Source organism: Cupressus sempervirens, chromosome 1 (assembly GCF_028749045.1).
Source record: "Cupressus sempervirens isolate cs-2001-9-10 chromosome 1, ASM2874904v1, whole genome shotgun sequence".
Classification (NCBI taxonomy): Eukaryota; Viridiplantae; Streptophyta; class Pinopsida; order Cupressales; family Cupressaceae; genus Cupressus; species Cupressus sempervirens.
In genome coordinates, this window is record NC_143118.1 from 698283901 (window position 1) to 698310111 (window position 26211).

Consider the following 26211-nt stretch of genomic DNA (forward strand, 5'->3'; position numbering starts at 1 on the left):
TGCATTTTCGGCTACATGCAGATTTGGTATTTTGCTCATATCTTCTTTACTACTTGTCTGACGCTTATGCTGCTTTGAGGGAATGGTATTATGAAGGTAGTGGACTGATTGAAGGGCAAAGTATTGTAGCAGAAAGTTCAAAAGCATGGACTGGAGTATTATGTCAATACTGCTGAAGTAATTAGTGAGTTGATAAATCTGCCATGTATTTGGTTTTATGAATTCTGAAAATAACATTTTATTAGCAGCAATTCATTTCCACTTTGCATATTATTGTAGTTTCTTTCTTGTTTATGTTGTATGATACCAATTCCATGCACAAAACACAACAAAAAAATAAACGTTTGATTTTCGGAGTTATAAGGGGTTTAAAACATTAAACGGAGAAAAAAGAGGTTGCATGTAAACTGGTTGACAAAATTCCTTTCAGCAAATTGGTTTAGTTTTTTGGGACATCCAGGGGTACCCATTACAGTGGTATCAAAGCTATAAGTCTTGCCATCCTATGGAGGTCTTATAGGGAATTTGGAACAGCCGGATAGAAGGAAAAAGTAAGTAAAAAGCACAGGCTAAGCATTTATGTTTGAGCATGCGATAGGGCTCTTATAATTTCTGCGATACCAAAGCAAGACAAAATAGGATTTTGGACTTGCAAAGCAAATAGTCTAGTACATCTGTACAAGTGGACATTGAATCCAACCATATAGACACAGAGGAGATATTCTTTGATCAGGACAATAATATGGGTGATCAAGATGACAGGAATACAGGATTAGGCAGATGTAGAAATGCTGGTCCAGATCAGGGGGAGGTACTATTCAAATAGTTACTGGATACATTAGAGTAGGGGCATCATATGCAACAGGAGCAGAATAGGCGAATGGACATGATGTTGCATCTCATGGCTAGACAGATGGGTGTCAATATTAATCCAGGTGATGCTAACAACAGAAACAATAACAACAAGGGAAACAATAACAATGGGGGAAGCAATAACCATAGGGGCCAAGGCAACAACAATGGTCTTGAGAATAACATTAATGGTAATAATGGACACAACAACAATGGGAATGAGGATAATAACTTTAGACACATTGCACGCCCAACGCGGACTGCGAGCTCGAGACCTCTTCTACCCACTTTTCCACCTAGAGATCCGATTCAACCAGTAAACGAACCACAGATTACCAAGTTACAGGATCAGTTCAAGAGGGACTGGGAGGCTAGTGGACCAGAGTTTCAGGTGGATATTTCTCTTAGAGATTATATGGACTTGAGGATGAGACACATGCCTAAAGAAGGAGGGAGGAATCAAAACTTTGAGCTGAGGAAGAAAGTTGGAAAACTTTCTTTACCTTATTATGATGCTTCAGGGAAGATGACTGCACGAGCTTGGGTGCAGAAGGTAGATACATACTTGTAGCTAAATCCTATGCCTGAGGAGGAGGCTATCAAGTATGCGGCTATGCACTTGGATGGAATTGCACATGAATGGTGGCATCATGGCATGGTGACTTTGGGGCATAATCAGATTGCATCCTATGAGCAATTCACTGAAACATTGATTGGGAGATTTGACACTAAGGATCCCGAGTTACATTTCAAGGAGCTAGCACAGTTAAAACAGTCAGTTCCTGTGGATGCTTACATTGCTGAGTTTCAACGCTTGTCTATACTTGTTACTGATATCTCTCCTAGGAGATTGGTGGTGTTATTTTGTGATGGTCTTGCTGGTACATTACGAGGTTGGGTGAAGGGACATGATCCACTCACCTTAGCTGAAGCAACTAAAAAGGCACGAGATTTAGCCCCTTTGGTATACAAAGGAAAAAACCATTCAACAGATTCTTCCTACTGCAAGGACAAAGACAAAAAACTATTTCAGAAAGAGTATAGCAAACCCAAAGAAGTATCAAAAGGACTAGACAATGAAACCTTGAATGAACTTCGAAAGAAGAAGCTGTGCTTCCATTGTATAGAGCCTTAGGACTTATCTCATAAATGTTCTCTCAAGGCCAAGGCAAATCAAATGGAGTATTTTTCAGCAGAAGAGTCAAAGTCAGAAGGGGAGGATCAACACTCTGATTCAGATGAGGGTAACACTATAGAGGAGAGTAACATTCCTAAGGATGATAGATCATTGGCATGCTTGACAGGGGCCCAAAAGGCAATCAAATTTAAGGCCAGGGGTACTATCCAGGGGTAGAAAGTGATATCTCTTATCGACACTGGGGCTACACATAACTTCGTAGATGCACAGTTGGTAGCCAGGAGAGGGTTACAGACAGAGGAGCATGATGGGTTTAGAGTCATGGTGGCTAACGGTGATAAGTTATTATGCACTCAGAAGATATCTAATCTTTGCATCAAGTTTGGAGATGGCTACGAGTTGGAGGATGAGTTCTATGTTGTGGACATGGGAGATTATGATGTCATCCTCGGCATGAGATTGATGGCTTCACTAGTTGAGTTCACACTCAATCTAGCAAAATTGGAGATGAGATTCCAGTATGAGGACAGAACTGTGGTACTTAGAGGATTTTTAGATGGAGGTTGTAGAGTAGTGTCCTTGAGGAGAATGCAAAGAATTTTTCATCATGATGACATAGAGTGGACGACAGAATGCTACATTATGCCAACTTCACCAGAGCCGCAAGAAAAGAGTCATCCACCAGATATCCAAAAGATACTTGATAGAAACGCTAAAGTATTTAGTGATATTCCTCATGGGGTTCCTCCTGACAGAGGGATGGAACATGTTATTGAGCTCGAGGAGGGAGCCAAACCAGTTATGATTACTCCCTATCGTCATCCTAAGAAACACAAGGATGAGATAGAGAAGGTGATTAAGGATTTGTTGGAGATGGGCCATATCAGGCCTAGTAAGAGCCCCTTTGCTTCAACAGTAGTATTGGTAAAGAAGAAGGATGGGATGATGCACATGTGCATTGATTACAGGGTACTGAATAAGAAAACAATTAAAAATAGGTATCCCATTCCTAGAATTGATGAGCCGATTGATGAGTTGCATGGGGCATGCTTCTTCACCAAAATTAATTTGTGATCCGGATACCATCAGATCAGGATGAGAGCAAAGGACATTGAGAAAACAGCCTTCTGATGTCACTATGGCCACTTTGAGTTCATGGTTATGCCATTTGGTCTAACCAATGCACCTGCTACATTTCAAAGTTGTATGAACCAGGTATTCAGGAAGCAGCTGAGGAGATTTGTCTTGATCTTCTTTGATGACATCTTGGTCTTCAGTAAGACCTGGGAGGAGCACTTACATCATCTAGAGGAGGTGTTATCTATTCTAGGGAGAGAGTCATTGTATGCCAAGGAATCTAAATGTGAGTTAGGCATGACTGAGTTCCTTTACCTTGGGCATATCATTAGTGCAGATGGCATTCAGGTTGATCCCAAAAGGATTAGAGCTATTGTAGAGTGGCCTACTCCCACAAACCTTACACAACTTAAGGGATTCTTTGGTTTATGAGGTTTTTATAGGAGGTTTGTTAAGGGATTCTCACATATTGCTACACCCTTGATAGATCTTACCAGGAAAGGAGCCTTCATGTGGACAGGGGCAACACAGAGGTGTTTTGAGCATTTCAAGTAGGTAATGTCTTCATGTCCAGTTCTAGCTCTACCGAATTTGACGAAGCCTTTTGAGCTTCATTGTGATGCATCAGGTGATGGGATTGGAGTAGTATTGATGCAGGAGAAGCATCCCATTGCATTCAAGAGTAGGAAGCTCCAAGGAGTTGAGAAAAGTCATTCTATCTATGACCAGGAGATGTTGGCCATAATGCATGTATTGGCCAAATTTTGATCATATTTGGTAGGTGGATGTTTTGTGATCAAGACTGATCACAACAGTATTAAATACTTCATGAGCCAGCATGATCTTAATGACCAGAAACAAAAATGGGTGACTAAATTGTAGGCTTATGACTTTGACGTAGAGTTTGTCAAAGGTAAGAAAAATGTGGTGGCTGATGCCTTATCTCGGAGACCTCACTTATGTGCTCTGGCAGAGATTTCAGGAGATTGGAGAGATCAGATTATAGCAGAGTATGTTGGAGATGCTTGGTCTTCTGGATTGATTTCAGGTACCATACACGATGATCGCTATGAGCTGATAGATGGATTGATCAGAGTTCAGGACAGGGTTTATTTGATTCCATCATCACATTTGAGAGAGGCGATACTGAAGGCATTTCACGATGCACCTACAGCTGGACATCCGGGGGTCTTCAAGACCTACAGGCAGATCCAAGAGTGGTTCTCATGGAAAGGGCTCAAGGATGATGTTCAGATGTATGTCAGGGAGTGTGTGGTTTGTCAACAAAATAAGGGAGAGCACACATCTCCTGCAGGTTTATTATAGCCCTTGCCCATTCCTAATAGGAAATGGGAAAGTATTTCAATGGACTTCATCACTGGTTTACCACGAGTACAGGGAAGGGATTGCATCTATATGGTGGTGGACCGCTTGACGAAGTTTTCTCACTTCTTTGCTATTCCATCCACTTACACAGCAGCACAGGTGGCAGATCTTTTCTTTAGAGAGATATTCAGGTTACATGGGCCACTCAAATTCATTGTTAGTGACTAGGATAGTAAGTTTATGAGTGTTTTTTGGCAAGAGTTGTTTAGGTTGTGTGGTACAGATCTTACACCTAGCACTAGTTATCATCCACAAATAGATGGGCAAACAAAGATTGTGAATAAATGGGCAGAAGGATATTTGAGGAACTATGTAACTACACAACAAAAGGCTTGGATCAAATGGTTACATATGGGAGAGTATTGTTATAACACCACTTATCATATGTCCATCAAGATGACTCCTTTTATGGCACTCTATGGTTATAAAGTACCTAGCTTCATGGATTTAGTTTTGGGGGACAGTAGAGTGCCCAAAGCCAAAAACTTATTGCAGGATAGTCAGGACATCCTAAAAGTGCTCAAAGAGAATATACAACAGGCCTAGAATCAATAGAAATTGTATGCTGATCAGCACTAAATAGAGTGTAGCTTCGAGGTTGGGGATATGGTTTACTTGAGGCTACAACCATATAGACAATCATCACTCAAGAAGAGCGGAGCTGAAAAGTTGAAACCTAGATTTTATGGTCCCTACAGGGTGATTCACAAAGTGGGCAAAGTCGCCTATGAGATTGAGCTTCCAGAGGGCAATCGAGTGCACAATGTGTTTCATGTGTCTAGGCTTAAGAAAGCCATCGGTCAGAGTGTAATGCCTTTTGTAGATTTACCCCCTTTGGATGAGGAGGGGAAGCTTGTGTTAGTACCCGAGGCTATTCTAGACACCAGAGAGAGGATGCTTAGAAACAAGATAGTGAAGGAGTATTTGGTCAGATGGAAAGACCTGCCGGAGGAAGATTCTACATGGGAGAGTGAGCAGGTTATTCAGTAGGCTGGACTGAGATTGCTTGAGGACAAGCAATTTCAAGGGGGGCAGACTGTAATGTCCCCATTTTAGCAGTTGACCAAGTGTGTGTGTGTTAACCTTGTTCTACATGGTCCTAAGGGCTAACGAAGGGTTTAATGGGATCCTAGAATGTTTTGGCCTAGTCATTTCCAGTTTGGGCCAAAAAGAAGTTGATTTACTTAGTTTCAGGCATACTTACTATTTTTAGTAAGTCGGCAGGACACGGTGCAGGTCAATTTTGGTGATTGGATTCGATACTCCTCGGTGAGAGCTTTCCGATGAGCTATCACTCGCATTATTCGGAGTCTGATTGCTAATACATTTGAATGCCTGAAGTTTTATTAAAGTAACGTCTAATTTAATTGTAAAATAGTAAAGTGTTACTTTAATATTTATTTAAAGGCGATGTGTACCCAAGGGAGACATAAGGGGTATTTTAATATATGTTTTTTATATTACACATATTTTATCCCACATTGCCCATATGAGTTGAGCGGACCCTTGGAAATAGAATAAAAGGAAGCATTTGTGGCTTCATTAGGAGGGTGAATATGAGAAGAAATTGGTGTGTGAGTTGCAACTCCATTCTTGGCATTTGAGGACGTCTATCCTCTCTTGTAACATTCTAGACGTCATTCCCTTGGGGTTTGGCCTTTGGAATTCTTTGTTATTGGCTTCATTATTAGGCAGTTTAGTAGCATTTCTAGCTACAGACAGATTTGGTATTTTGCTCATATCTTCTTCACTACTTGTCCGACGCTTATGCCACTTTGAGGGAATGGTATTACGAAGGTAGTGGACTGATTGAAGGACAAAGTAATGTAGCAGCAAGTTCGAAAGCATGGGCTGGAGTATTATGTCAATACTGCTGAAGTAATTAGTGAGTTGATAAATCTGCCATGTATTTGGTTTTATGAATTCTGAAAATAACATTTTATTAGCAGCAGTTCATATCCACTTTGCATATAATTGTAGTTTCCTTCTTGTTTATGTTGTATGATACCAATTCCATGCACAAAACACAAAAAACAAATAAATTTTTTATTTCCGGAGTTATAAGGGGTTTAAAACATTAAACGGAGAAATAAGAGGTTGCATGCAAACTGTTTGACAAATTTCGTTTCAGCAAATTGGTTTAGTTTTTTGGGACATCTAGGGGTGCCCATTACAATATAGACCACGGTCATAGAGATATCATTTTTATAGTCAAGTGATATGCATTTAATGATATGTTCCACACATTGTCTTGATGACAAGGTTAAGTGTGTGTAACATAAGTTGATGAGATATGGAAGATAAATGTGATTTCTAGAGAGTAGTGTAGAAATAAAGTGCCTATTAAGAATTTTTTTATGATTGAATTGTATCTCCTAACAAAGATATAATTAGGGTATATGATGCTATACAATGATAGAAGACAACTGATAATGATGTTAGCAGGTGTGCAAAATCTAGAGTTGCACATGTCAGAATTTGTATAGATTATGAGCAAAAAGTGTTGTGTAATTATAAATTATTTAATTATAGTAATGTGGTCCTATTATAATTAATTGGGAAAGCCTCAAGGCTGGGACAAGGACTCTTTTTGAGGACTTGGCATAAAGAAAAGTATTTTCCTTTTTTCTAAAACATTGGGTATTTTCAGCATCATGGTCAACAAAACTATTCTCTTAAGTGGCAATAAAAAATTAGCAAATTAGGGTTATGTCAACTTGACGTGCAATTTTCTATCTATTATAAACCTTATGCCAAAAATTTGAGATAAAAAATCTCTTATAAATTGAATTTATTTTCTAAACTCTTATGCCTTATCTTTAAAAAACAATTGATTGGTCAAAGTTTTGAATTTTAATGTAATAGTAGAAAAAAATCAAGACAACTATATGAAGTAGACATATATCTTACCACCATAATCAAAATCAAATAACAATATTTTTTAATAATATTCTAGATAGAAGAAGTAAATTCATACCTGGATGTGATACATATTTTTGGGTTTTTTTTTATAAGTAAATAATTATTTATTAATTTACTACTTTAGTATTTTTGGAATTAAAAACTCTCATGTTTGACCACTTTAACTAATTCAAAACTCTTCAAGTTTTTCTTATTTTTTCCCCTTATATTAGAAGAAGCATAGAATGTGATGCATCTTTTAGATCTTAAAAAAGTTGTACCATTTTAAACTTATAGTTGTTTTTGATGTTTCAAAACTACTAAGTAGTAAAAGACTAATACTAGGGTTTAGAATAAAAAACCATGTGAGATGGTTAGCTAAGTCCCATATTTAGCAATATTCTCTTCATATCTAGACTAACATTAATAAAATCATAGGGATTCTCTATACTTCAAGCTTTGTAGGCCTTAGGTGGGTGTAACTTAGGAATGAAATGGCTTGATACCCTTTCTTCACAATTTATTTACTGAGATTCTTTTTTTCAAATCTATCCCTTATAGAAGAAATGGTCACAATTCTTCTTAAATTTGCAAATAGCTCTTGATTAGAGTAGCTAACCATGATACACAAAGAACTATTCCAAATAAGTGTTGATCAACATTTTAATCTTTAAATAGTAAAATAAAAGTTTATTTGATTTTAATTTTATGCTTTATGCAATGTAATGATTCTTTCAATATGCAACTGAATGAATGATTAGTGTTGTATACATTGGTATTCAAAGTCTATTGAGTAAAACTTTGACCTAAGTAATTGCCTTACAATTAATTCTAACAGCAATTAACCCTAAATGACATTCTTATGAATATCCTTCTTATATGACTAGAAATCCTACGAATTATTGAAGCACTTACTTAAATCCTTGAATTAAAAGTAACAACAAATTAATATACAACCTACCCTAGTTGCATTTAATTGAATGAGCCTTGCGCATTCAATCCCAACATAACTAGCACACGGAAGTGGAGATAGAACTTAGAGAAAATCAATATGGTAGAATATCCCTTTTGTATTAATTCTCAAACAATATTGGTATAAACTCATAAACACTGCAAGACATGACAACATATCTTTCAATGTTCACTCATATTCTTAGATTTACAGATGAATATTTCAAAAAAATTCATACAATGACTGACTAGACCGAATGCAAAATAGGGTAATACTAAAAATTACATGGATTTTTGACTTCAACTCTAGATCTTGGAAATCCTTTTATAGGAAGGATTGCAATAAGATTGGAGGATGCAAGTCAAAATTCAATTGGAAAGGAAACACAAAGATATTTATGTTTAGTTATGCTCAAACATTCTTTGTATTTGGATGTAGTTGCAAAAATGGAAGGTGGCACTATTACCAAATATCTCTTAGAAAAGTTTGTTTTTCTTTAGCTCCTATCATTATCCATGCCATTTCTTTATTCCTTACGCCTTAAACTATATCTTAACTACACATTTTTGTTATACTATTCACTATCACCAGATGGTAGAGCTTTGATTTCTACAATGACTTTCCATAGAAATATTTGTATATACTTCCAGCTAGGTGGTATTTCTAATTCTATCCTACTCATCTAGGCATTGGACCCACTTGGCATCTATTATTGCCTCAACCTTAGCAATTACTTTTGACATTTCCACCTTTATTGTGTAAACAACATCAATCATATCATATACTACTGTAACACTTGCCTCATTATTATAATAAGCTAAAACTATGGTTCAACTTGTTTGTGACATGGTCCCTAATAAGTTATATTATTTTAGATTATTGATCTTGTGACTCCTTTCAGAGGACTTGCTCACACGTATGCAAATATCATATATCATATGTGGGTGTTAGTATTTCTAATTATATGGGCTACCCAAGAAAAAGAAGAACAAGTTTTATTGGCTAAACCAATGATTATCCTATTGTTAAAGGAATATCATAATAAAAAACAAGACAAGAGGCCAAATGTAGCACAAGCACTACTAAAAGGATTTTCTTTGAGTTAGACTCATCCTAAAATAGCAAGTGAGCTTATCAAGTTTCTTGGTAAAACATACAATGCTTGGCACATAGTTATTTCTTTGTTGAAAAGTCATGTCTATGAGTAAAGCAACTCAAGGCTAAAATGTATCTTTGGGAGGAACAATGGATATCGTGTACATGCCAACTGAATCAATAGGAAATTCTAGCAAATTTTAGTAAAGTTGTAAAGTATGAAATATTACTTGACTATCTATGGAAGATTCCTGAGTGGAGTTCTCTAAAAGATAATGTGATTCCAAAGGTACAAGTTAAAGATACATTGGAATTTTGGATGGTACATGCATATTTCTCTCTTTTTGATGCTATTATTACTAGACTAAATAAATTTCATATTAGGATTATTCAAGGAGTTGATCTAGCATTATATTAGTGGTAGAAATAATGTGAAATGTCTGTACACTCTCATGTTCCTTTGTTGCAATAATTCTAGTAATTGGCAAAACTTCAAGAATCTACTAGAGTTCTTGTATAAATTGGTAATGGTAACAAGAAACTTTTTGCAACTTCTCCGCTTGAAGGGGTTCATGGTAGAGGCGAGGACCTTAAAGATATTCTTGAAACATGGAGACTAAGGATGTCTAATGAGTGGGATAATCTTTTTATCTAGTATTATTTGTTGTAGTTGAGGAATCACATGTGCAACATTGTAGTTAATGCATTCAAAAAAATTTCAAACATCAACACTCATCTTCATCAACTTGGATATTGGGATAAGGCATGGAGTGTTAACAAGCTTTCCCATGTTACCCACAAGCAAGGTCTTTTTGATCTCTATGTAGTTGTGCTCAAAAATATGTATGGCTATACAACCATGGAAGTTCAAGTGAGTTCTAAGTATCAGATATATTTTTTGTTTATCATGTTGAAAATTTTTGTAGAGTATTTTTTCTATCAATTTGTAGTTTTAAAATCTCCAAGATCATAGGATTTCAATTGCATTTGTAGGAAACATTTGTGACAATAAGAGAGTAAGAAAATGCCTGTTGGAAATGAGAGGTGAATTACTGAATGATATTAGCTTGATTAGCAATGCCAATCTGTAATATTTTCCTATTCAACTTAAGGTAGAGAGTTTTCATCTTAATGGGAATTTTTTTGTAGAAATTGGATGAGGGGGAAGTTATAATCTTGTCTATTCCAATGCTATCACTCTCTTCAACAATTTATCAAAATGATGGATAAGCTAGGGCAATAATTGTGATAAAGTATGGCATTCCCCCCTTTAACCCAGATCCCATTTTTAATGTGACAAAAATTCTATGAGGCTTTCTATAGAGTTATCTCAAGTGAAGTGATGTTTTGACCATGACTGTAGGTCTTTCAAGAGACAAATGAAGATATCTAGCTAGAATATGCAATAAATTATTTCTTCATCATAGTAAGCATGGTGTATCAAGTCCTATAAGTCATTTTTCTTGTGTTTTATATTTACTAAAATTTGACACATCAAATGGGCCCATGGGAAAGGCATTGGACAAGTGTCTGGACGACATACCTCACTAGGTCTAGCTTTCATGGATACCTTAGTTGTTTCTTTCTTGTAGATACTTGAGGGAGCTCCTTGCAAGCTTGATTATCTAAAAGTAGCTAAAGTGTATCCCTAGGTCTGTATGAAAATTTGGGTTTGAAAGGTTTACGCTTTATTTTTGTAAAGTGCTTTATGCTAGTTTCATAATCTATAGGACATAATATATGTGGCAACAAATATTTAGTTCATAATTCTTTATGTATACTCATTACATAGAATTCTCATACAAAGACTGGTGAATATAAATAGAAAATATTAATTAATAATTTGCATCTTTTTTGCAGTTCTTTCTATTTTTCATAGTGATCATTTAATCTTGATATAAAATTGTGAAAGAGATTAATGTTATATATTTGCTTTATTATTGTTATGTCTATTTAAGCCATTAAATTGGTACATTTCTACTAGTCTTTTGAATTTTTAGTGTATTGCTATATGCCTAAATTACAATACCTAAATTATAATTATATGGTCCTAAGTTAATATGTACCTAAGTTATAGTTATACTATCCTAGTGTGACAATTTAAATAAGTCCTCAACCATTACAACCTTTGGAAACTATAGAATCAACACCAAATATGTTTATTGATCCTTCTTCAATCATTTCATCTTTTTCAATTATATAAAAAACAATTATTATTAAGACATTGTCAAAACTATCAAAACAAATGTTTATTGTCTATTTTTACATTTCCCAATGGATTCTCCAATATACTTAATGACTAGTTGCCAAAGTAAGTTTGAAAGAAACTTAATTTATTATTCTTCAACTCTAAGTTGATTCCAAAGATATTATTTTTCTATTTTATGATTGCTCATTGTATGATTTTTCTTTAAAGAGTACTAGCTCAATGGAAGAGCACCTGCTTTAAATGTAGGAGGATGGTGGTTCAATTCTATTGTGCCCTATTATGACCAAATATAATATTAAATATGCTACTAAATATACTAATAAATATGTGACAATATACTACTAAATGCATGACTAAATATGTTACTAAATATGTGATCAAATATACCACTAAATATGTGACTATATCAACTATCAAATATATAACTAAATATGTGATTAAATATACTGCTAATTATATGACTAAATATGTGACTAAATCAACGATCAAAATTAGTAACCAAATAAGTAATTAAAATTATTTAGTGGTAAATTTTGTTGCATTATAAATTATTGGATATTAACTACTATTAGTCACATGACAAATTTTAGTCACTTATATACAATTGTTAGTAGTTTTTTTAGTCACATATTGTTATTTTTGTACTATTGTTCAAAATTTTATGTCCAGTAGCCATAGATGTTCCACCTTGTCTTAAATCTTCCATTTCAAACATCTTTAGTATCTCCTTCATATACTCTGATTGTGTAATGTCTATACTTCCTTTCATTTGATCAAATTGCAAACCAATAAATAATTTTATCTCTCTAAACATTAACATCGCACATTCTTTCTTTATCTCATTAGCAAATGATTTGCACAATAAATCATGTCCTCCAAATATGATATCATCAACAAAAAATTTAGCTAACAATATCTTTTTCTCATATTCACTCTTCAAATACAAATTATTGTTATCATTAGTTCTTACAAAACCAATTTTTACCAAATATGTATGTAGTTTTTCATACCATGCTCTAGGGTCTTGTTTTAAAACATAAAATGCTTTGTGCAACTTACATAACATGTTCCTCTTTCCAAGTTCAACAAATCCTTCAAGTTGTTCAATGTAGACTTATTCTTCCAAGATTTCATTAAAAAATACAAATTTGACATCCATTTGATATACATTGAATCCTTTGTAAGTAACACATTGTTGGAATTACAATAGGAAAGGTAAAATTCTGAGGGGGGAGGGGATGTGGTGAACCAATAATTTAAACTTAGACCCATAAAGCTTTCACCACACATCCATCTCATACATTCAATGTCTAAACTGAAATAACATGTAAAGCATGTACATCTAAAACATGTAAGCAAGTAAACATTCACACACATATAACACTAGATATGATTACCTAGAAACCCTCCAAGTGAGAAGGTAAAACTAGAGTGGGGATGACACCCACAAATCTTCACTACTATAGTAATAAAGTGTATCCAATTAAAGTTATAATGTTTTGACCATGAAACATGATCTACCCTATGAAAGGTTGCCTTGTTAAAGGCTTTAAAGGCTTACAAAGACTGTTAAGTCTCACCCTGCTAAAGGATTTCAACACCCTATTAGAAGTGTGCCTTGGTAAATGACTTTAACTCACAATTAAGTAAGCACCATGTTAAAGAATTTCAATACAGCCTGTTAGGACTACTTTGTTAAGATATTTTGACTAAAATCACTTGTTAGAATGTCTCAGCATTGGTCTTGTAGTTAGCACTTGTTTGCCTAATGACAAATTACCTCTAAACTAATGTCTTCTTGATTCTTCTTGATCAGATGTCTCTTTGTTGTATACTATCTTCTTTCTTCTATTCTACTCTAACTGATCTTGCAATGTTGTCTCACTTCATAACTCCTTAGCCACCATGAATTCTTTGTTTGTGCATGCAAACTTCTCTATACTCTGCTTCAACACCTTACACACTTGCTAGAGAGTTTAGGGTTTTTCCTCCTTAAGAAGACTTTGGTGACTTAGGGTTAGATATGAATCTATGGCTAAGATTCATCCATTTTTTTGCTTAATCCTTCCCATTTTTTGAGTGGTTAAGATTTTCCCTTATCTCCAAAATATCATAATTCATCCTTAAGTAAGCTCAAAAATGGTTTACATAGTTGTTTGTGCCATTACAAACAAATATTTCAAAACTGTCTTACTCAACACTTGAAGTCTCTTATGCTCAACATATATTGTTCTCTATGTTGTGACTCAACATCTGTATCACTCGACATCCACTATTTTCATGGCTCCTGAATCACTTGACATACACTATTTTCTCAACACATGAGTGGTTCGACACTCATTGTGAACTCGACATGCTCTATAATATACATGTTGTGCTCGACATGTACTATTTGTTTGCATTAACTAAGTAAATAACTTAAGTGTGTTGACACTCACTTGTTAAAACCAATCTAAGATCAACAATCTCCCCCTTTGACATGAGTGTCAAAAACACTTGAGTATGCATTAATATCCTTAATCTCATGAACATAACATATCTATAACTCAGCTTATGTACAAAACTTCAAAATTTGCAAAATTTTGTAACAACTTGTATACCTCAAAATTTGATAGCTCCCCCTGAGTTGATAGGTCTATTATGTATCCAAAATTTTGTACTTCTGCTGAGTAAATATGCCTCTACTAATACTCTTTGACTTCATGTTGTTTTGTGCTTGCTCCCTCTTAGCTTAATATGACTTTTCTCTATCCTTTTTCTTTCTCTCCCTCTTGTTTCTCTTATCTTTATGTCTCCCTTTTTCTTACTCTCCCCCATTATCTTATTCTTTCTCCCTTTTTCTTACTCTCCCCCATTATCTTATTCTTTCTTATTCTCCCCCAGAATATTTTTCTCCCTTTTTGACACTTATGTCAATGGGCTATACACTTATAGTGTGTTTGTCCATAAAAGTTTTATGGACATCTAGGATTATGTTAAGAGTTGCATCCCAATTCCCACATGCTACTTCTAATGACTTGATTTGGATAGTTAGCTTGATAGCAAGGTGGACTAGACCATCTAGTGTAGAAACATTTGGTTCTTTCTTCATTAGGGTTTCAACATAGCCTAGTTGCAAAATTTCCATATGAGGGGTTAGAGTGGCCTGGATGCTAATCAGTTTGGCCCTTATATTGGCCTTATCTGCTAATAGTACAACTAACTGACTCTGGGTTTGAAGCAATGTCCTGAAGTGCTTCTCACTCTGAGCTATATTCATAGGTAGTTTTTCACTTGATGAATTTATTTGGCTCTCTAGGCTCAAAATGTGACTTCTAGTTTCTTGGGTGAAGAGTGTTGGATTACACAATTAGTGTACAATGAGAATATGTTCTCAAGTACCTTCTTCACAACCTCAACCTTAGTTGCCAATGCAACTTGTGTTAGTGCTATGTCACCTGATATCTTTTCATTTACTTTTCTCTAAAATTAATTTATTGACCATTCTAATAAATTAGCATTTGTATCTATGTCTGTATCACTGACTTTCTCCACTATGTTTGTTAGCTGTTCAATTAGTGGCTTGGTCTCATCCGAAGTTGGTAGACTAAATGCATCTAAGAAGATGTCTTTAATATCTTGTAGTTCCTGCTTTTGCCTATGCTCCCTTCTAAGCATTTCTTGATGCTACTTCCTTGCTAGGGCTTGTTGGAGTATGCTCATCTATTCTATAGTTATTATATCATAGTCATACTTGGGTGGAACAATTTCTTCATTAAGGTTCACATCTTCATATTTTACGACTTCTCCTACCTTTGATGAACTCGGGCTTAGAACCGAGATCTACAATGGAGTTGCATTTGTGCTCGGCTTCTGAAGAGTTTGAGTGGAAGGAGTGCCAAATGCTAGTAAGGTTACCAGAGCTTGGATGGAAAATTGCTCCTTCACCTTAGGTGTTAGTTCTATCTCTTTAGGCTTGCCCTTGACTTCCACAATGGCTTGAGATACACCTTTTACTTGTGTTGTAGGTTCAGATAAATCTATCTGACCTATTTCTTGTTGTTTTTTAGTAGTGACTTGTGTTTCCATTGTATCCTTTGCAATTGCATCAACCTTTTCAGATGTAGCTTCTGATGTTTTGTCCAAAGGTTGTGCATAAGTGACTTGAGGGATGATGTTTTAGTCACTAATTTCTATAATTCATCCACACTCACCAATATAGGATTATCACAAAGTTTTTCATGTAGTGTGGATTGATCTAATATCTTTTTGAGATCTTCCTCTAGGGGATTGATTTTCTGCGTTGTGACCTCAAAAAAATCCTTAAGAGTTACTATTTTAGTATTCTCACTTATGAAATGTTGAGGACTGGCACTAGGCAATTGTGTGTCTTGCACACTCTGTTCTTCATGCTACTCTACTTCAGTTGTTGCCTTGTCATCTATATACATTTCTATTCCTCCCTCAATAGTGCCTTCATTTTTATCATCTTCATCATCATCCTTTACCTCTAAGGGCTCTTCCTCACCTTCCTTCACTCTAGTTAACCCATATGCAAGCTTCCACATCTGAGTTGTCTTCTTAAGTACATCCTCAATGTTATTTTGCAATTTGCAAAATACCGAAGGCTCTATATTTAGGTACAAACCTAATTGTATATATCTTCACATCCTTAGCAATCTGTGCCTTAGTTAGTTCAGGCATCACTTGTGCTAGAGATTTTTCTCTAATTTGTCTCTCCAAGTTTAGACAATAGTGTCATTTCTACACAACTCTATCATATAAATTCTTTGCCATTGAGTTGGCAATCTCTAGTGGAGTAGTCTTGAATTTTTCCATCATAGCATATATGGCTTCCTCCAATTGATTATTTTCAACTTTCCCCAAATTATCAAAATCAACATGTGTAAATCCTAATAATTATGCACTATTCTTAACATTTTCACACAAGTTTTCAAGATCTGAAAGAGGATTGTGATTCACCACCTTAAATTGGCTGTTGTCATCTAACTTTATTTTCTCCTTATTAGATTCTGCTTGTGCCACATATTTACTTCTTGTCTTTTTCTACACTTAACCTCCTTGCTCTATAGGTTTTGTCTTCTCTTTTACATTTTGTGTAGTTGCATGTGTACTAGCCCTTGTAGTAGGTGTTGTTGGTTTGGGCTGACTCAACTTGACTACCTTCTTGGCTTTTGTCATTGGTTGGGCTGTAGCCTTCCTCTTCTTTTTCTTTGTGGGAGTAGGTGCTTCCTCGACTGCTTCTTCCTTGACAACTTTAGTGACTTTAGTTTCATCCTCTTCCTGCTAGTCCTCTATCATACCCTGAGTTAGTGCAAGAGGTGCTTGTGTTTGAGAATCTTCTACCTCTTCATCCTCTTTCTTCTTCTTCCTCCTACTCAACACCTTCACCAAATTTGGCTTTCAAAATTTTCACCAACCTATCTTTCTTCTTTATTATAGAAGCTTTCTTCAATTCCATGCTCATTTTGGACTTTTCCATCTCATAATTTCCAAATGCCTTCACATTTTTATCTACCTCTTCTGTAAGTAAAGTTCTTATAGTTGTAGAGGCTTCATCCACATTTATTTCATATCTTGAGGGACTCAACCATCTCACCCTTGGTGTAGTAGCTTGTAGAAAAGTATAGCAAACATCCACTAGGAAACAAATGTCATCATAGTGTTTTTCTATTAAGGATACTAGTGTTCTCAGTCTCTTCTTCATTGACCACTTGAATTCTTCAAAGTAGATTGTCATTACAGATTCAAAATTCTCACCTAATTGCTCAATGTATTCACCAATCTAAACTATGATTGATCTGTTGGTTTTCCATGACACTGTGCCAAATGTGGGAAAAGTGTTTTTCACATAAAAGAATATGCATATCAATATAGAACCAAATTTACATTGTGCACTCTTTTTCTTTCTAATTACTCCAAGGTTCTCAACTAGCTACTGTAGTTGTAACTCTGCTAGATTATATGTGTGATCTTTCTTGACAGTTTTATATCTTACTTCCCCAGCTATATAGCGCACAATGTTTAATCTACTAGATTGGTAAAACTTGTGTGAAATAACCCTTACAAAAAACTCTATCAAAGGATCAATGATTGTGTGAATTGTCATGCCTCTCTTATTCCATACAGCTCCAAACAGTTTTCTCAATCACCTCATTCGAATCACTTTTCAGTGTCTTAGGCCAATCTAGAGTTGGGTAACTAGTAACCCTATGGATTATCGTTTTAGTAATTTTCATAGGTCCATTGTCTAGCCATAATGAACTATCATGAGTTTAGATAAGCACTATCCTAATCCATTCTATCTTAAATGCATTTGGAAAATCTAGGATATGATTTAACCCTTTCCTCTCTACAATTTTGAATTCTTCTTTTAATGCACCATTATTACAGGGTTTGTTGTATGCTTCCCTAATCTCCATATCACCAATGCTTCCTATCTTTTAGTTCTAGAATTTTCTCACATCTTGCAACATTAAAGCATTCAGTGGTATCATGGATAACGCACCGAAAGGGTCTTTCTTGTCAGCAATATCAAGACTAGCTTTGAAAATTGATTGCTTAACTTCATTACTCACTAATTGAACATTCAAAACCTCCTTTCCCTCTATATTCTTTGAACTAGAAGCCATTGTGGGAAACTAGGGTGTACAAAAATATAAATAGTGTAGCTCAGCTCTTGATAAATACCTTATAAGATCTGATGAACTAGTGTAGAATCACTACTAAAATCTTTTACAACTTCTTTGAATGGATTTCTAGATTGCCTTCTGCTCTCCTCACTCTTTCTCAAATTTGAAATGATGTGCAATGAGTCAAAAATTGATCAAATACCATTTGAAAACCTTGCAATATATGGTGAGTTCTTACATAGCTATAAGCTCGACATCAACCAATTTTAGGTTGACTCGGCATCCATTACAAGCTTAGCATTAACTAGCCAATCTGATAGCTTAGTATCCTTTAGCATTTACTTGACATGCATAGGAAATATTTCATGCTCGGCAGTAGCATGAAAAACATAAAGATTTTTCTTGAATTCTTAATAGTTCATATTGCATCTTTATTCATGCTAATGTAATCTTTTTAGTACTAAGTCCTTTGGAACTGATGTATGATATAACCTTATGAATATCAGTCCCACATATGTCTTGATTGCCTATTTTGATGAGCTGTGACCACTTGACCTATTGGGTGAAGTGATCCCTTCTCCATTTGATGTGTTGCAATTATCTTTCTTTTTCCATGTCTTATTCATTTCATTTTTGATATTTTCAACATCTGCCTTGCCTTTTCCTTTATCAAACTCACAACTTGGTGCCTTTAACCTTGTTGGGCAATAGCTATTGATATGACGAGTCTTCAAATAGCTAAAACATGTGTTTGACTCAACCACCTCTTGTAGTCACCTCTGAAGTGTGTCCCAGTACAATTCTTAGGAACATGTCCATATTCCTGATAATAATGATAGCTATATCTTGTATTATAATCCTAGTTATAAGAGTTGCCATTGTTCCTTACCTTTATTTGACTATTTGATGACCACATGGGTTTGGATTTTCACTCAAAAGCTTTATGTCCATAATTTTGATAGTTGTAGAAATATCCTTCAAATCTTTGTGTGCGCATGGTCTTGGTTCTGCATTCATGTGATTGATGACCTTGTATGTTACACTTATGGTAGTGAACCATGATCTTATGCTTGGCATTCTGATTTGTAGTCTTGCTCCTGCACACATTAGCAGTATGTCCTTTCTTACCACAATTATGACAAGTAGGTTTGGAATTCTTACCTTTATTGCTCCTTTCTTTATAACTTTTGGATGACTCTCCTTCTTCAGTGCTTGTGTATTCTAGTCCAGATGTATCATTATTGGATCTAGGGGATCTCAATAATTGCACAAAGTATTTGATGGCTTTATTAGGCTTATTGAAACTTTCAGCAAACTCCTTTTCCCTTTTTAGGTCACTTTGCAATTGCTCATTCTGCAAATTCAATGTTGCTATCTCAATGTCCTTGACATTTAGTTCATAGTTGACATTCATCATTTGACTTAGAGTGCCCAATTGCATGTTGGAGATCTTGGTTAGTTTTGATGATTTCTCTTATAGTTTGTTGGCCAAAACTCTTTTATCTTCTTTAATCATAGCTTTGTCTTCCATGGATTTCTTCTTCTATTCAATCACCTCACATAGCAATATGGTGTGTGATTCTTGCTCTAACTTAAGATTTATGATTTTCTTAGCTTGGGTTTTGTTCTTTTCCATTAGATCTGTAATTGTTGCATCAAATTCATTGGAGTCTCCATCTGCAAATAGCTTAGTAGTGTCTATCTCTTTCTATTATGTGTCATTCTCCGCAATAGCAATTTCCTTCCTTCTCTTCAAGGATTTATTTAGTTCTTCTCTTGCTTGATTTAGTTGATGTAGAATGAGATGTATTTCAATCCCTTGATTCTCAATAGTCTTTCCCAACTTGTAAACTTCCATTTCAAGATCTTTCCTCAAAGTTGCAAAGCTTCTCTTTTAGAGAGCAAAGATTTGATACCAATTGTTGGAATTATAATAGGAAAGGTAAACTTATGAGGAGGGGGAGGGGGAGGGGGGGTGAATTAACAGATTAAACTTGGACCCATAAAAATTTCACCACACATCCATCTCATACATTCAATGTGTAAATTGAAATAACATGTAAAACATGTACATCTAAAACATGTAAGCAAGTAAAAATTCACACACATATGACACCATATATGATTACCCAAAAATCCTCCAAGTGAGAAGGTAAAATTGGGGTGGGGATGACACCAACAAATCTTCACTACTGTAGTAATAAATTGTATCCAGTTAAGGTTACAATATTTTGACCATAAAATATGATCTACCCTATGAAAGCTCTTCCCTATTAAAGGCTTACAAAGATTGTTAGGTCTCACCTTGCTAAAGGGTTTCAACACCCTGTTAGTAGTGTACCTTGCTAAAGGACTTTATCTCACAATTAAGTAAGCACCGTGTTAAAGGATTTAAAGATAGCCTGTTAGGACTAATCTGTTAAGAGATTTTGACTGAAATCACCTGTTAGAATTTCTTAGCATTGATCCTATAGTTAGCACTTGTTTTCCTGATGACAGATCACCTCTAAATTGATGTCTTCTTGATCCTTCTTGATTAGATGTCTCTTTGCTATATACTATCTTCTTTCCTCTGTTCTACTCTAATGAATTCTGAAATGTTCTCTCACTTCATAACTCCTTAGCCACCATGAATGCTCTATTTGTGCATGCAAACTTCTCTATACTTTTCTTCAACACCTTACACACTCATTAGAGAGTTTAGGGTTTTTCTTCCTTAAATACTTTGGTGACTTAGGGTTAGGTATGAATCTATAGCCGAGATTCATCCATTTAGCTGCTTAGTCCTTCCCATTTTCTGATTGGCGCATGTAATTGCATTGGGAATCCAACTTAAGATTTTTCTTTATCTCCAAAATATTGTAATTCATCCTTAAGTCAGCTCAAAAATGGTTTACATAGTTATTTGTACCATTATAGACAAATACATCAAAAGTGTCTTACTCGACACCTAAAGTCTTTGATGCTCAGCATATATTGTTCTCTATGTTGTGACCCAACATCTGTATCACTTAGCATCCACTATTTTCTCAGCTCCTAAATCACTTAGCATACATTGTCTGCTCAAAACTTGAGTGACTCGACACTTACTGTGAACTCGACATGCTCTATAATATACATGTTGTGCTCAGCATGTACTACTTGTTCGACATGAACTAAGTAAATGACTTAGGTGTGTTAACACTCACTTGTCAAAACCAATCTAAGATCAACACATATGCAAGTAATATACTTACTCCTTCCAACCTTGCAAATGGGGAAAATGTCTCTCTATAGTCAATTCCTTCCTCTTGTGCATATCCCTTACAAACTAATCACTCTTTGTTCCTTGTGGCTTCACCTTTCTCATTCAACTTGTTTTTGAATACCCACTTTGTTCTAATCACACTCTTATCCTTTGGCCTTAGTACCAATATCCATGTCTTTTTCTTTTCTATTTGATCAATTTCCTCATTCATTACTCTAATCCAATCTTCATTCTCCAAGAATCTTTAACTACTCTTGGCTCAAACTCACATAGTAAACATGCATCATTCTTTAACTTATTTCTTGTCATGACTCTTGAATCTTTGTCTCCAATTATTTGATCTGGTGTGTTGTGTCTCCTTGTGTATTTTTCTAAGAAAGGTTCAGATCTTCTTTCTCCTTGTTGTAGTTTACTAGGTCCAACATGCTCATCCCCTACAGATGTTTCTTATTGTAACTCAACTTCCTTTTTTTGGTGTTTGATTTCCTCTCTCTATGACTTGTCTCATATAGCCTGATGCTCAGAAGCTTGTTAAGTCTTGGAAGATCTTCTTGAGTGATACTTGGTAGTGCTAGTATGATGATGCTCGACAGTCACTTTCTCTAGTTCAATTAAGGTATGTGGTTCTACTTAATAGATGTATACTTCCATCATCAGTATTCTTGCACAATCCATGATTCATCTATTCCTTCTTTCATCCGTCCCATTTTGTGGTGGAGTCCTTGGTGCTAAATTTTTTCTTTTGATTCATTTGTCGTTGCAAAATGTATTAAACTCCTCTGATATGAATTCACCTCCTCAATCTAATCTCAAGTATTTTATATTTTTACCTATTTTATTTTCAACTCTAGCCAAATACCACTTAAACATTTGAAAAGAATCATATTTTGATTTAAGAAACATCATAAACATCATTCTAGAGAAATCATCAACAAATAAGATAAAGTACTTATCACCATAATAACTTTGCACTCCAATAGGACCACATAAATTAGTACGAACCAACTCCAAGATATCATCAAAAGAATAGGTCTTGCTTTTGAAACTAGACTTTGTCATTTTTCTCATTTGACATTGTTTGCACATCACTTTATTATATTTTCTCAACCTTAGTAATCCTCTTACTCTTTCCATCTTACTAATGCTTACAAATTATCAAAGTTCACATGACATAACCTCTTATGCCTTAACCAAACATCTTCAAATTGTGCAAATAAACATGTATTTTTAGATAGGTCTACATAGAACAAGTTACCTCTTATTTTCTCCCCACTTCCAATCAGTTCACCAGTAGCATCATAGTTTTAAAATTCATCTCGATAGGCTAAATTGCTCAATTGTGCCAAACTCAACAAATTATATTTTAGTTCATCAAACCATTAACCATTGTCACATCTAATCTTGTCATTCAATATAATAGATCATTTCCCTTTCACATAACATGGTGCATCATTTCCAAACTTAACACAACTTCCATTATAGTGTTCTAACTTTTCAAAACTACTTGTATCACCAATCCTATGACGTAACCAACCACTATCAATTATCCATTTATCATTCTTTCTCACATGTGAAATAAGAGCAGTTTTCTCAAGTTTTTTATCATTATCATGTTCATCAAATCACTTTCAGAACCACCTTCTTTAGCAATGTAACAAGATTTCTTATATTTTCCCTTGTAGAGTTTTTTTATCTCTTTTGTCTCTCCTTCCTCAGTATTTGTTGTCTTTCCTTTCCACCTTTTCATCCCTATGAAGACACCTTGTTGCAATATGGCCAACCTTGTTACATGTAAAACAAATTATTGGAAGTTTACCTTTGTATTTGCCTTTTCCTCTTGGTAGCCTTCTTGCCAATAATGCTTCAAAATCATCATTTGATTCACTATCACTATCGGTAGGCTTACTTTTTCAAAATTTTCTTCTTTTACATCCATCAAGGGTTAGTTGAGACTTGAAAGCACATTCAACACTTAAAGGTGTAAAATTATCAAAATTTGACAATTCAAATGCAACGAGTCTACCAATCAAAGTATCAAAGGTTAGATCATTACCAGGTGTACATCTCAGTTCTTGTATTTTAGATACTCTAATAGAATAGATGAGAAATAAAATTCCTAATACCTTGTTGATCACATTCTCTTCAGATGTGTCTGCTCTAGCTCCTCGAATTGCATTCACCACTTCTTTGATTTAGCCACAATATTGTGCAACCATTTCTCCTTGCATTCTCATGTCATCAAGCTTACCTCTCAAACTTTCAGCTTTAACATTCAACACGTTTTTGTCTCATTCATGAATTTTTGCCAACTTATCCCACATTTTCTTTGCAGTAGTGCAATCCTTCACACCATCAAACTCATCATAACTATGTTGGCGTCAAATCTTGATTCTTTCTCAAACTGCTAGTGTGTTGACATTCATTCATCACTATATTCTTCAACTCGATCATCACTAGGTAGCTCGATCTCTATTGTTTTGTCTTGGTCAACTTACACTAGCTTGCTTGGTTTATAATGTGTTTGGTCATTACTTTAGTTTACCTTGATCTCGCTCGATCACTACTATCACTCAACTATTTCTTAAGTTCCTTAATCTTCTGCTTAAACTTCTTCATTGACCACAAGATACTTGGTGAAACTTATGTTTTTCTTAAATTCAATCATTACTTCTACACTTCATACAATGATCAAACAAAACATTATCTTGTCAAATATTAATTGATCAAGTGCCCATTGTAATTCCATGATACTTACTCCTCTATACTCAACAACTTTAGTAATTCACCTTGTTATCTCTCTTTTCAAATTCCTCTTCATCAATCAACTAATATAGTGCTCTACGTTATTAGAAAATGTCTTACCAATAAGGTTTGACATCAATTACAACATAATAATTGTTCTGATTGTTGTTTCCAACATATAGAACCTACTAAGAAGAGTAATTAAATCCACATAATCTTACTAGAACTCACTCTTATGGACAACTTATATCATCTTCACTAAAAACTTCCTTTTCTACAATAATAAGTTATCTTTATAAATTTGGCAACTTATGAAGTTATTATCTCATTGTAATTATGTCCTTTGTATTTACAATACTATATTGAGAATGGCTAGGAAGCTCAAACAATCATTTAATTATATCTAAATTGATGTAGATAATATGATTTGGTTTGTAGGACCTAATATCTTTATTTAATTTTGATTGTATACATTGGCATGGGCCAAGACTAATTTTAAAGATTGGAAGGAAACGATAAAAGTGGAAACCTACACCAACCCTAACTTTCTCATGATTTAAGGCACGAGTATTCCATCTCCTTCAAAATTAACCCTCTACAAGAACTTATGATCATAGATATCTCAAACATCTGTATACCGCTAATACCTATCTAGGGTGAAAATATCTTTGATGCAAGATGATATCCCTTGTACTCATACTTTATTTATTTTAACAATAGTTGTTTTTATTGCATATGCATTGTCAAGGACGCATTAAGCAATTAGATATTTTAGTCATAGAATCTTCATGAATAGATTGGTGTACTAAACTAGCACATTTATAACTTCACTAAATCATATCATGCAATTAAAATACAATGAATAAACATGCATAGAAAGTATGATCAAGATTATACTATATCTTTTATTGTAGAAAACTTTTTTGGAAAATAGTCTTTGGGATCCCAACGTGATTTGAGCTTTAGGTATAGTTCTAAGAAATCCAAAGCAAAAAAACATAATAGAAACATGTCACTCAGTTAGTTCAAAGAGTTTAATTTAATCTATAATGTGTTATACTAAAACAATATTATCATCAAACTCAAGGGGACTAGTGTTTAGAGAGGGCTAGGGTTTAGGAATTGTGGGTAGTCTTTAATAAGTAGACCAATAAGGACACGTCCAAAATTAAATTCCCAAAAGAGTAAAGTTTTATGAATGATTGGGGATCTAACTAAACAGAAACTACAAAACAATTAATCAAATATTTGTGGCTTAAAAATTTTGATCATGAAAGGAAACTCACTATAAAATATTGGGAACAAAGTTTAATGAAACCAAAAGATAAATGCCTAATTAAGAGTATGATTGAAACTTTGACACCTAACTACTATGAATCAAATAATCAAATTAGCTAGATGTTCCATGTGCTCTCATCAATCAATGAGATAACATGTACTCTAATTTGCTAATTTACCCAAGTAATAATATAAATTATTTTTCCACAATATGTAGTAATTGTTGGTGTTGCTTCTTGTTTAGATTGTGTATAAATAAATTCTTGCATCAAAACTAGAAGCTGCAATGACAAAAAAAAAAAAAAAAAAAAAAAGGAATAACTTTTAATAAAAGTCAATATTTTATCGACGAGTTCTTGATCTTCTAGTGAAGACAAAATATTCTTAACAACCTACCAAGAATAAACCCGTGTTAAGTGCAATGCTCCAACATCGAAAAGGATATGTTGAGATTGTGCACAATACAAATTTCACAAAATGGACATCCCTCCATTGTTGGCTCTTAGCTTTACAAAAGGAGCAAAGATTAAATCTAAAACTTTACTCCTCTCCCAAATAGGCATTATAGGCAAAACAACTTGTAGAAAATCTTCCATAAAAATTTGATTAAGAAAATACAAAACAATCTAAATCAGACTTTTAAGAAATCAAAATTTCAACCAGACATTCTAAGAACAAATTTCGACCACTATGCCCAAAATG